General features: G+C 41.1%; 1 protein-coding gene across 1 annotated transcript in view; it reads left to right on the forward strand.

Moving 5' to 3' along the window:
• Positions 1-12,894, forward strand: part of Ankrd31 (ankyrin repeat domain 31) — a 153,314-nt gene that overhangs the window by 20,722 nt on the left and 119,698 nt on the right. The gene's annotated exons all lie outside the window — the stretch shown is intronic.

The following is a 12,894-nucleotide window of genomic DNA, read 5'->3' on the forward strand; positions in this document are numbered from 1 at the left end:
GGGTGTGTCTGAGTTCTTGGCAGTCAAGCTCCTCTGAGACACTCAAATACTAGTGTGACCCAGCTTCTGTTATCCTGGGGTCCTGCTGTCCTAAGATCCTGGGCGTGTTACAGTACGTGGAAGTGGTGTTTCCTTTGAGGACCGTGGAGTTGTCTGGTCTGTTTGAAACCAAGGTAAACCAGAACTGATCAAAAGGAACCCGAGCCTCTGGTCAGGAAAGGCTCTGGTGTCCTTGTTCCTGCTGTCACAGGCCCGTCACTATTGGATTGGAGCAGATGTTGTATTCAACTCATCAGTGATCGCGTGCGTAGTCCTCTAGGGACCTTGGGGGTGTCTGCCTACTCCGCTCCCTAGGTGACCCGGTGCTGTTGCAGACCGGAAGGTACTTCTGTCCCTGGTCAGGCCACTTCTCTGCTTCCCTAGTGCTGTCTCAGGTCCCGTGTGCGATTGGATTGGAGCAGAAGTTGTGTTACACTCACCAGTGATCCTAAGATCGCATGGGCAGTTCTCTAGAGACCGTGGGGGTGTCCGCCAACTCTGTGCCCTAGGTGACCTGGTGTTGGCACAGACTGGAAGGCAAAAGTAAGTATTTTTTAAATGAATAAAGTAAGCTGTCTATTTTAAGAAAAACAACTAATAATTATTGTTGCCAATGAAAAAAACTCAAGGTTTTATACTTAGTCCATGAAAAATTTATGTTTGTATACAGTGTGTCTTGATCATACATACCCACCCCTCAGTCCTACATCTCCCTCCCAACTTCATGTCCTCTGTTTATAATTTAAAAACTTTTAACCCACCAAGTGCAATTAGTGCTGCCCGTGTGCTCATGTGTTTCGGGTCACAACTGGGACATGGACAATCTTCCAGTGGCCATACTCGTAAACAAAAGTGACTCCCAGTAGCCTTCAACTGCCTATAGCTCAGCAAATAGAGCTAAGACCTCAGTAGCCCCTCCTCCCTCCATGCTAGAATTTACATTGTCTTCATCTTGTGCAAGTCTTATGAGGGTACCCACCTATGCTGTGGGTTCACGTGTGCAATAGTCATTTCATATCCAGAGGACATAATGTCAGTGTTTGATATCTCCTGAGCCTTGGTGGGGTATTGATAGAGATGTCCCATCTATGGCTGAGCTCTTGCAGTTGCTTATTGCCCGCATTTTGAACAGTGATGTGTCCCTGCATTAACCACTACCCACTGCAGTCAGAAGCTTCAGAAAACTGTGTCCTCATTTTCCATGATTTTTTAAATAATAATAAAAAACTATATTGACTTAGAAACATTCAGAATGTCAACAAAACAGCTACAATTTTATATTTTTTCAGTTAAAGAGTGCTATTTAGTCAACAGAACAATTATCTTTGTATTAGCTGNATCAGAGACAACTGAAGATGAAAACAAACAAACAGACAAAAAGCCAAACAACTACCATCCCCACATTTAAATGCAGTGCATCAAAACAAATTTTTTGTGTCATTTTACAATTCCCAGACTGGGGCTGGTGAGATGGCTCAGCGGGTAAGAGCACCTGACTGCTCTTAAGGTGCAGAGTTCAATTCCCAGCAACCACATGGTGGCTCACAACCATCCGTAACAAGATCTGACTCCCTCTTTGGGAGTGTCTGAAGACAGCTACAGTGTACTTACATATAATAAATAAATAAATCTTAAAAAAAAAAAAAAACAATTCCCAGACTGTACCAGGCAAGGTTAGTAGCTATAGAAAATACCACCAGGACACATTCAATAGTATGTTAGCTATATAAAAAGTGACACTGTACTGTTTAAAAAGAAATCTCATACAGCTTTGTATTTCAATTTTTTTCTTTAAAAGGAGTGAGTTGCATACAGGGGGATTAAATACTTTATGAACAAAACTGCTCTAGAACCAACTTATTCATTATCATCATATTCATCTTCTTCTTACTCTTCCTCATCCTCTTCATCATCCTTCTCTTCCCTTTCCCTTTTTTTCTTGCTCTTTTCCACCTTGTGACCCCCCTTTTTCTCTGCATCAAGTTTTCTTTTAGCTCTATAAGCAGCAATATCCTTTTTATATTTTTTCTTCAGCTTGGTAGCATTCTTTTCTTTTCCTTTTTTTCCCTTTAACTATACAGTTTTATTTCAGTTGCTCCCTTTGCCTCTTCTATAAGCTTTTCTTTTTTCATTATTTTTATTTATTTATTTATTTATACACACTCCACATTTTTGGGGGGCTGTTTCCCCCCCTCCCCGAGACAAGGTTTCTCTGTGTAGCCCTGGCTGTCCTGGAACTAACTCTGTAGACCAGGCTGGCCTCGGACTCAGAAATCCGCCTGCCTCTGCCGCCTGAGTGCTGGGATTAAAGGCGTGTGCCACCAATGCCCAGCCTTTTATTCCCCACATTTTATTCCCCACCCCCACCCCCGTCCACCCTCTGACTGTTCCATATCCCATACCTCCTCCCCACCCACCCATACCCCCCATCTCCACAAGGATGTTTCCACTCCCTATACCCCACCCCACTTGACCTCTAAACTCCCTGGAGCTTCCAGTCTCCTGGTGGTTAGGTGCATCATCTCTGATTAAACACAGACCCGGCAGTCCTCTGCTGTGTATGTGTTGGGAGCCTCATACCATGTGGTGTATGCTGCCTGTTTGGTGGTCCAGTGCTTGAGAGACCTCAGGGGTTCAGATTAATTGAGACTGCTGGTTCTCCTACAAGGTCACCCTCCTCTTCAGCTTCTTCCAGCTTTTCCCTAGTTCAGCCACAGGGCTCAGCTGTCCATTGGTTGGGTGCAAATATCTGCATCTGACTCTTTCAGCTCCTTATTGAGTCTTTTGGAGTGCAGTCATGATAGGTCCCTTTTTGTCAGCACTCCATAGTCTCAATGATAGTGACCTTGGGTCCTCCCCTTGAGCTGGATCCCACTTTGGGCCTGTGGCTGAACCTTCCTTTTCTCAGGCTCCTCTCCATTTCCATCCCTGTAGTTCTTTCAGACAGAAACAAATATGGTTCAGAGTTTTGACTGGGATGGCGACCCCCTCCCTCACTTGATGGCCTGTCTTCCTACTGGACGTGGACTCTATAAGTTCCCTCTCCCTAATGTCAGACATTTCATCTAAGCCTTCTCTTCATAGGGCTGCTTTTCACCTGCAGCAGCACTGTTCCACTTCTCTTCTCGTTTTTTTGTTTTGTCTTTTGGGTTGTTGTTGTTGTTGTTTTGCAACATCACCAGTGCACCAGCCAGGATATTCGTCTTCGATTTTTGGGCGGTACTTAGAATAGAACAAGAACGCCAAAGGGGGCCTTTTAAATGCATTGGATTCTTTGACTTCTTTTTGGTCTCTTCTTTGGAGGAAATAAAGGTTTTCATTTCTCTTTCATAACGAACCTTATCAGCCTTTGCCATGTCTTCAAATCTCCCCTCTTCTTTAGCAGACATGGTGTTCTGCCTCTTTGAGCACTTTGTACAGAACTCTCAGAAGTTGACAGAAGCATCAGGGTGCTTCTTCCTGTGCACCTCCTGGCAGGTTTGAACAAATGATGCATATGAGGGTGTTTTTTCTCTCGACTTCTTAGGCTCTCCTTTATGTTTTGTTCATTTTCCTCCATGAGGCACACAGTTACCCAGTGCCTATCTAGCTCTCACTCACCCAGCACTGTCTCTATGGAACTCAGTGTACGCCTTTCCCTTGGTCTTGATGGCTTTAGCTTTTTTGATGGAAGTACTGGTAAAAAAGAGTTTTATATTGTTCCCTCATCTTTTTAATTAATTAGTTAACTTTATATCCCGATTTCAGTTTCCCCTCCTTCTTTTCCTCCCAGTCCTTCTCTCCCTATTCCTCCCCCCAACCCCCCCCCCCCCGCATCCACTCCTTTTCCCTTTCTCTTCAGGAAAGGGGAGGCCTCCCATGGTTATCAACCAGTGTTGACATATCAAACCTCAGCAGGACTAGGCTCATCTCCTGTCAAGGCTAGAAGAAGCAGCCCAGTATGGGGAGTTCCAAAGGCAAGAGTCAGCCCTTGCTCCTGCTGTTAGGAGTCCCATAAAAAGAACAAACTACACAACTGTTACATATGTGCAGAGGGCCTAAGTCAGTACCATGCATGCTTTCTGATTGTCAGATCAGTCTCAGTGAGCCCCTCTGGGCCCAGCCTAATTGATTCTGTAGGTTTTCTTCTGGTGTCCTTGACCCCTTTGTCTCCTATAACCTTTCTTCTCCCTCTTCTGCAGGATTTCCCAAGCTCTGCCTTATATTTGACTGTGGGGTCTTTGCATCTGTTCCCATCAGTTGCTGGATGAAGCCTCCTTGATGGCATTTGTGCTAGGCTCCTGTCTGGAAATCTAGCAGAATGTCATGAACAAGTCATGGGTGGGTTCCTTCTCATGGCATGGGTCTCAAGCTGGACCAGTTATTGGTTGGCCTTTCCTCAATTTCTGCTTCATCTTTACCCCTGTACATCTTGTAAGCAGCACATATTGTAAGTGGAAGGTTTTACAGCTGGATTGGTGTCTCAGTCCCTCTATTAGAAGTCTTTCCTGTTTACAGGAGATGGGCAGTTCAGGTTCTGTATCCCATATTGCTAGGAGTCTTAGCTAGGTCATCCTCATAGATTTCTGGGACTTACACTTTTAGGCTTTCCATTGCTGTGAAGAGACACCATGACCAAGGAAATTCTTATAAAAGACAACATTTGATTGGGGCTGACTTACAATTTCAGAAGTTTAGTCCATTATCATCATGGCAGGAAGCATGGCAGCATGCAGACAGACATAGTGCTGAAGGAGATTGAGTTCCTCATCTTGAACATAAGGCAACCAGGAGGAGACTGTCTTCTGCAAGCAGCCAGGAGAAGGGTCTCTTCTACATTGGTTGGAGCCTGAGCATCAGACATCAAAGCCTGCCTACCCAGTGACACATTTCCTCCAACAAGGCAACATCTATTCCAACAAGACCATACCTTAATAGTGCCACTTCCCATGGGACCAAGCATATTCAGACTACCATGTGTGCCCTGATCCTGTTTCCCAGTATTCTCTCACTCTGTTCTTTTACCACCTGATCCCTCCTGTTCACATCCTCACCCCCCCCACTCCCCGTGAAGTCTCCCATTTTTGTCCACCCATAATGTCTATTCTATTTCCCATTCTCAGAACTACCGGTAACATTTTTGATTATTTTTTTCTTTTAAAGATTTATTTATTTAATTATATGTAAGTACACAGTAGCTGTCTTCATACACTCCAGAAGAGGGCGTCAGATCTTGTTACGGATGGTTGTGAGCCACCATGTGGTTGCTGGGATTTGAACTCCGGACCTTCGGAAGAGCAGTCAGGTGCTCTTACCCACTGAGCCATCTCACCAGCCCAGATTATTTTTGATACTTTATAATGAAATATGTAAGATTTATATAACATAATAAATCAGTATTTCCTAAAAAGTCTGGTGTAGTTTACTTTCTGTTGACTGTGTTAATGTACTCCGACCAAAAGCAACTTAGAAAAGAAAAGGGTTTATTTTATCTTACACTCCCAGATATAAGTCATCATTGAGGGCATTTGGAGCTGGAATTCAAGGCAGGAACCTGAACCAGAAACCATGAAGTAATACTTGCTTTTTGGCTCATTTATAGGCTCATGATTAGCTAGCTTTCTTATGCAGTCTAGGATGTCCTGCCTAGGAAATGACTCTGCCCACACTAAGGTGGGCATTCCTATATCAAATAAGACAATTAAAACAACCCCTCATACATATGACCATGACCAGTTCGATTTGGATGATCCCCAAGTTGAGACTCCCTCCTCAATTTTCAAAGTTGACATCTGAAGCTAAGTAGGACCAAGATGTGTGTATTGCTTGTTTATTGAACAAATAAGTAGTAAACAAATAAGTTTACTTAATGCTCAGCCATCAGAAATTCCCCAATGTGTAATAAGCAAGCGTCTAAAACATTGAACTTTAGTTTTGTTATAAATATAACATAGAAGGATAAGCTGGTAGGAGTAATGTTGCATGTTACTAATTTTCACCCACTGGCAAATTGTGATTCATAGACTCCTCACTGTATTCAGTGCACAGAAATCTTTTGACTGACTCAGGTAAACTAAAGTTTGGCTTTAAACTTTGAACTTGCTAAGGTATGGTCCTTGAATTCCTGATCTCTCCAATACTTTTAACATGAAGGGGTGTTGTATTTGGTCAAATGCTTTTTCAGCATCTAATGGAATGATCATGTAATTTTTTTCCTTTGAGTTTGTTTATATAGTGGATTATGTTAATGGATTTCCATACATTGAACCAACCTTGTACCCCTGGGATGAAGCCTACTTGATCATGGTGAATGATGTTTTTTCAGTTTTCAAGAATTTATTAAGTATTTTTGCATTGATATTTATAAGGTAAATTGGTCTAAAATTCTCTTTCGTTGTTGGGTCTTTGTGTTGTTTAGGTATCAGAGTAATTATTGCTTCATAGAATGAATTAGGTAGTGGTCCTTCTGTTTCTATTTTATGGAATAGTTTGAGGAGTGTTGGTATTAGCTCTACTTTGAAGATCTTGTAGAATTCCACACTAAAGCCACCTGGCCCTATTTCCTTAGGGGATATGGTCCTGTTTAGATAGTTTACCTGCTCTTGATTTAACTTTGGTATGTGGTATCTATCTAGAAAATTATCCATTTCATCTAGATTTTCCAATTTGTTAAGTATAGGCTTTTGTAGTAGGATCTGATGTTTTGTTTGTTTTTTTAATTTCCTCAGTTTCTGTTGTTGCTTCTCCTTTTTCATTTCTGATTTTGTTAATTTGCCCTTTAGTTAGTTTGGCTAGAGGTTTATCTATTTTGTTGATTTTCTCAAAGAACAGCTTTTGGTTTTGTTGATTCTTTGTATAGTTCTTTTTGTTTCGATTTGGTTGATTTGGCCTTTAGTTTGACAGCTTCCTGCTGTCTACTCCTCTCTTTAAACATGCAAATTCAAGTTAATTTTTTGCATCTCTCTGCTCTTAAGATTGGAATTTCTTACTGTCCTTCTTTTAGGGGTTTGACAGTGCAGTGTTTGAGAGAAAGTTAAGAAATAAAAGGAATGGATCAAACAGTTAAATGTTTAATTTTTAGAGATATTGTGGGTCCTAATACTGGACTTAATCTTTCAGATTTAATTTGTTTTCTGGGCCTTGTAGCTATTTAGTAAATCCCATAGATCTGTGGACCAATTTAATTGTATATACTTCACTTGTTACATTAAAGCCTTAAATCTTTCTGCCTTAGATTTATTTAAATAACTGCTGAAATTTTGATACACTAGAAAAGCTTTTCTTAAACAAAAAGGAATCTTAATACTTGTAGAAGTAGCATACCTTAATTCTTTTCTTCATTAATTTATTTTAATTATTTGCTTTACATCCCAATCACAGGCCCTCCCACCTTCTGGTCCTTTCCACTCACACAGCCCCTCTCCTCATCCCTAGGAGGCACCCCCTTGGGTGTCAAACTACCCTGTTGACACCTACTGACATCAAGTCATTGCAGGACTAGGCACATCCTTTCCCACCTAGGCCAGACAAATTGGCCCAGTTAGGAAGAACAGGATCCACAGGCAGGCAACAGAGTCAGACAGTCTCCCTCCAGTGTTGGGGTTCCTCTTGAACACCAAGCTGCACATCTGGTACAGATGTGTTGGGGCCTAGGTCCAACTCATGCTTGCTCTTTGACTGGTGATTCAGTCTCTGGGAGCCCTCAAGGGTCCAGGTTAATTGACTCTTTAGGTCTTCTTGTAGAGTCCCTATCCCCTCTTAGTCCCTCAAACCTTCCTCCAACTCTTTGACAAGACTCCCAGAACTCTGTCTAAAGTTGAGCTCTGGGTCTCTGCATCTGTTTATATCAGATGCTAGATGAAGCCTCTCAGAGGACAGTTATGCTAGGCTTTTATCTTCAAGCATAACAGAGTATCCTTAATAGTGTCAGGGCTTGGTTCTTACCCATGAGATGAATCTCCAGTCATTGGTTGGCCATTCCCTCTGCTCATCCCCACTGCTAATCGGTCTCTGCTCCATTTCTGTTCCTGAACTTCTCGTAGGAAGGACAGAATTTGGGTAGAAAGTTTTGTGGGTGGGTTGGTGTCCCTATCCCTCCACTAGGAGTTGTGCCTGGCTACAGGAGTTTCACTCCCTGGAGGCGCCCCCGACCTGAGTCTCTGGCACATCCTACAGACACCCTGTACATTTCCAGTCTCTCCCCTACTGTCCCTACACTTGATCCCCCCCCCCAATCCCATTCCTCTCCTCATTTCTTCTTCTACCCAGTTCTCTCCTTCCATTGACCTCCAATATTTATTTTGTTTTCCCTTCTGAGAAAGAGTCAGCCATCCTCTCTTGGGCTCTTCTTTACTTGGCTTCATTGGGTCTGTGGATTATAGCATGATTATCCTGTACTTTATGGCTAATGCCCACTTATAAGTCCTTTTGAGTCAGGGTTACTTCACTGAGTATAATATTTTCCAGTTTCATCCATTTGCCTGCAGATATCATGATGTCCTTGTTTTTAATAACTAAGTAGTATTCCATTGTGTAAATACTACATTTTCCTTATTTATTCTTCAGTTGAGGGACATACAGGTTGTTTCCAGTTTCTGGCTTTGAAAGCTACTTTGCACATAGTTAAGCAACAGTCATTGTGGCACAGTAGAGCATCTTTTGGGTATATTCCCAGGAATGGTATAGCTAGGTCTTAGGCTAGGACTATTTTCAATTTTCTGAGAAACCACCAAATTGATTTCCAGAGTGGTTGTACCAGTTTGCACTTCCACCAGCAATGGAAGAGTGTACCCCTTGCTCCACATCCTCACCAGCATGTGCTGCCACTTGAGTTTTTGATCTTGGCCATTCTAATGGGCATAAGGTAGAGTCTCAGAGTTGTTTTGACTTCCATTTCCCAATGGCTAAGGACTTTAAGCATTTCTTTAAGTGTTTCTCGGTCATTCAAGTTTCCTCTGTTGAAAATTTTCAGTTTAATTCTGTACCCCATTTTTTTTTATTTTTAATCTTTTATTTTTACAGTCCAGTCGTCATCCTCCCCACCCCTGCCTGCCTTCTGACAGTTCCTCATCCTATTCTTTCACCCCTAGTCTGCAAGAGGATGTCCCTAATCCCCAAATCCTAACCACCCCGCCAGGCCTCCCCACTCCCTAGGGTCCTCTCAAGGGTTAGGTCTGTCTTCTCTCACTGAGGCCAGACCAGACAGCCTCTGCTGTATATGTGTTGGAGACCTCACATCAGCTCATGTATGCTGCCTGGTTGGTGGCTCAATGTCAGAGGGATCTCAGGGGTTTGGGTTGCTTGAGATGCTGGTCTTCCTGTGGGGTTGCCTTCCCCCTCAGCTTCTTCAACCTTTTCCTAATTTAACCACAGGGGTCTCTGACTTCAGTCCAATGGGTGGGTGTAAGTATCTGTCTTAGTCAGCTGCTTATTGGGCCTCTCAGAAGACAGTCATGCTAGCCTCCTGTCTGTAAGCACACCCTGGCATCAATAATAGTGTCAGGCCTTACAGCCTCCCCTTGAGTTGGATCCCGAGTTGGGCCAGTCACTGGACCAGCTTTCCGTCAGTTTCTTTTCCATTTTTGTCCTTGCAATTCTTTGGGACAGGAACAATTCTGGGTCAGAGTTTTTGACTGGGGGGGCAATCCATCCCTCCACTTGATGCCCTGTCTTTCTACTGGAAGTGAACTCTAAAAATTCCTTCTTCCACTGTTAGGCATTTCATCTAAGGTCCCCATGAGTCCTGAGAGTCTCTCACCTCCCAAGATTGCCTGTTTCCATTTATTCTGCTGCCCTCAGGGCTTCACTCCTGTTCCCCCATCCAGATCATGTTATCCTCCACCTCCCCTCTCCCACCCATGTCCCTCCCTCCTTCTGTCCCCAGTGATTACTTTCTTCTCTGTCCCAAGTGGGATTGAAGCATTCTCATTTGGGCCCTTCAGCTTGTTAACCATTTTTAAATTGGGTTATTTAGGTTATTGGTGATTAACTTCCTTGAGCTCTTTTGGATATTAGCACTCTATCAGATGTAGGGTTGGCGAAGATCTTTTCTCATTCTGTAGACTCCTGCTTTGTTCTATTGATGGTGTCCTTTGCCTTATAGAAGCTTTTCAATTTCATGAGATCCTACTTACTAATTGTTGATCTTAGTACCTGATCTTTTGCTGTTCTGTTTAGGAAGTTGTCTCCTGTACCAGTGTGTTCTTAATTTTTAAGAACATCATTAAGAACATACATATTTATCACTACTGTCTTAGTTAGAGTTTTACTACTGTGAACAGACAATGACCAAGGCAACTCTTATAAGGACAACATTTAATTGGGGCTGGTTTACGGGTTCAGAAGTTCAGTCCAGTATCATCAAGGTGGGAACTTGACAGTGTCCAGGCAAGGCATGGTGCAAGAAGAGCTGAGAGTTGTACACCTTCATCTGAAGGCCACTAGGAGAAGACTGGCTTCCAGGCAGCTAGGATGAGGGTCTTAAAGTCATACCCAGAGTGACACACTTCCTCCAACAAGGCCACACCTTCTAATAGTACCACTCCCTTGGCCAAGCATATTCAAACTACCACAGTTAATAAAACATTTCTTCATTTTGCAATACATACCTTTGTGAGGTTGGATTTTTGATATGTACTTCAAACAGATAAACATAGGAGCAGATATAATGTGGTAGGTATCTTACATACAATAAAGAGATTTTTCTTTAAAAAACCCGTGAGACACTGGAGCTGTGGAAATGACCCAGTGGTCAGGGAAAGACTCTATCTCCAAAAAAACAGAGAGTGATAGAAGGAAACACTCAACATCCTCTTGACCTCTGCTCATGTGCATGTATATGTGTACACACAGAAATGTGAAACCCTGCAACGTTTGATTTGTTTTTCCATTTTATGTATGTGATCTTGTGTGCATATATATTTGTGGTTTTGCATGTGTGAGTGCACATATGTAGGTACTCATGCATATGAGTATGCCAGCATGTGGAGGCCTGTGGTTGATGTCAGGTATAAAAGTAACTTTTATTTGACAGATTCAATTGTTGTCTTAGAGGCTTAGTGCTGAATAAGGTCACCCTTTCTAGTTCTTTCTGGACCCTGGGTGGTTCAACTCAACTGTTCTGGGTCAAACTCTTCTCCAAGCTGACTGATTAAATCTGGCTTCTCTTAGTTTCTCACTGCATTGTTCTGCTTGGCCTCAAACTAACTCTGGCAATTTTTCCAATCTTTTGGCACCCTCTCAGTCTTTGGCTTCAACTACCTATGCTGACCTGCACTGAACTGCATGAAGTCATGAATGAACTCAACTCTACTGCACTACACTCACTAGTGATTTCCAACTGCCTCAGTTTTCAACTCACTGATGAACTGAACCCTCTCTCCCTGACCTATTCTTAAATAGCTCTTCTCCTGAGAGCTTGGCATATCCTCTCTCTGATTCATTTTGTCAAATTTTTCTGATTTGTCACTTTGTCTACCCTTCAGTTAGATTTCATTGTTTGGGATTAAAGGTGTGTACTAATGGTGTGTCAGTATTACAGCTGGGTCACACAAATCTACAGAGTCTTTGGCTATGATCAGAAGAGCCATATTGCAGGATTAAAATTCCTCTACAGACATCCTCAATTACTGTTCCACTGTATTCACTGAGGCATGACCTCTAAGTCAAAACCAGAGTTCACTGATGTAGGGAGTCTTGGTATCCAGTTCACTTTGAGGATCCTATGTTTCCACCTTGGGAGGCTAGAATCATAGGCAGGCCACCACACACTCTGAACACTTTACATAGATTTTAGGGATACACACTTGGGTTATCAAGCTTGTGCAGCAAGTGTTTTAACTGTTGAGCCTCCATCTGCCAAGCCCAACCACAGCTCTTCTTATCGATTTCTTTCATCTTAGACAATATAATTTTCATTTAAATATTCTAATGTATTTCTAAATTAATACTGTCATTTAAAGTTTAATAAATATTAAATTTTAATGTTTATATTTAAATATAAGTTTATATAAGCCACATAAACGAAAGTTCTTTGAGATCCTAAAGAGTATGAGTCCAAAGACTCAAACATTTGAGAACCATTTTTGTAAAATTATCATTTTAGCAAATATTAGTAATATATCAATATATTAGTAATATATAAATATATCAATTTACCCAAGTATTAGTAATAGAATTTCATGTATAAAAAGAAAAAAGGAAGACTAATATGTGATATAATTTAATACTCAGAGAAACATTTTAGAGCATCTTATTTTATTTTATATATATAAAACTGTATTTATCCATATATGAGCATGTTTTAAATTTTTATAGATAGATTATTTTATAGGTATGTTTTTAAATTTTAAATAAATAATGTATCATAGTTACTTTCTCATATTGTTTTTTTAGCATAACTTTTTTTAATTTTACAAATAAAATGGTATCTGTTTATTTGGTTTGTTTTAAACAGTGTAAACAAAATTATTTACCATTTTATGCAGTTAAAGTGAAGGATATAATATTTTATTGTATAACTTATAATTTGTTGAATTACTCATCTAAATTAGACATTTATCTTGTTTGTGATCTTGTTTATCTTAACTATTTTTAATATTTAAAGGAAACCTTTGTTTATTCAGACTGTCTTAATACTCTCAATATAGTTCTTGAAACTAGAGAAGGAAGTTCTTTCATTGATTAAAACCTGTGGATTTATCCTGTTCACAGTTATTTTATTCTTCTCAAGTATGGCATTCTTTCCAGTTGGCTTTCCAGAAATTATCATTCTGTTTGAAGGGCTTAATCAACATTTTCAACCTAACTTCTATTGACCACTTTTAGATGGAAGAAAATGCTCTATTTTTTTATTCTTGCATAGGATTTAAATAGCAA

This window comes from Mus pahari, chromosome 11 (assembly GCF_900095145.1).
Source record: "Mus pahari chromosome 11, PAHARI_EIJ_v1.1, whole genome shotgun sequence".
In the NCBI taxonomy this organism is placed as follows: Eukaryota; Metazoa; Chordata; class Mammalia; order Rodentia; family Muridae; genus Mus; species Mus pahari.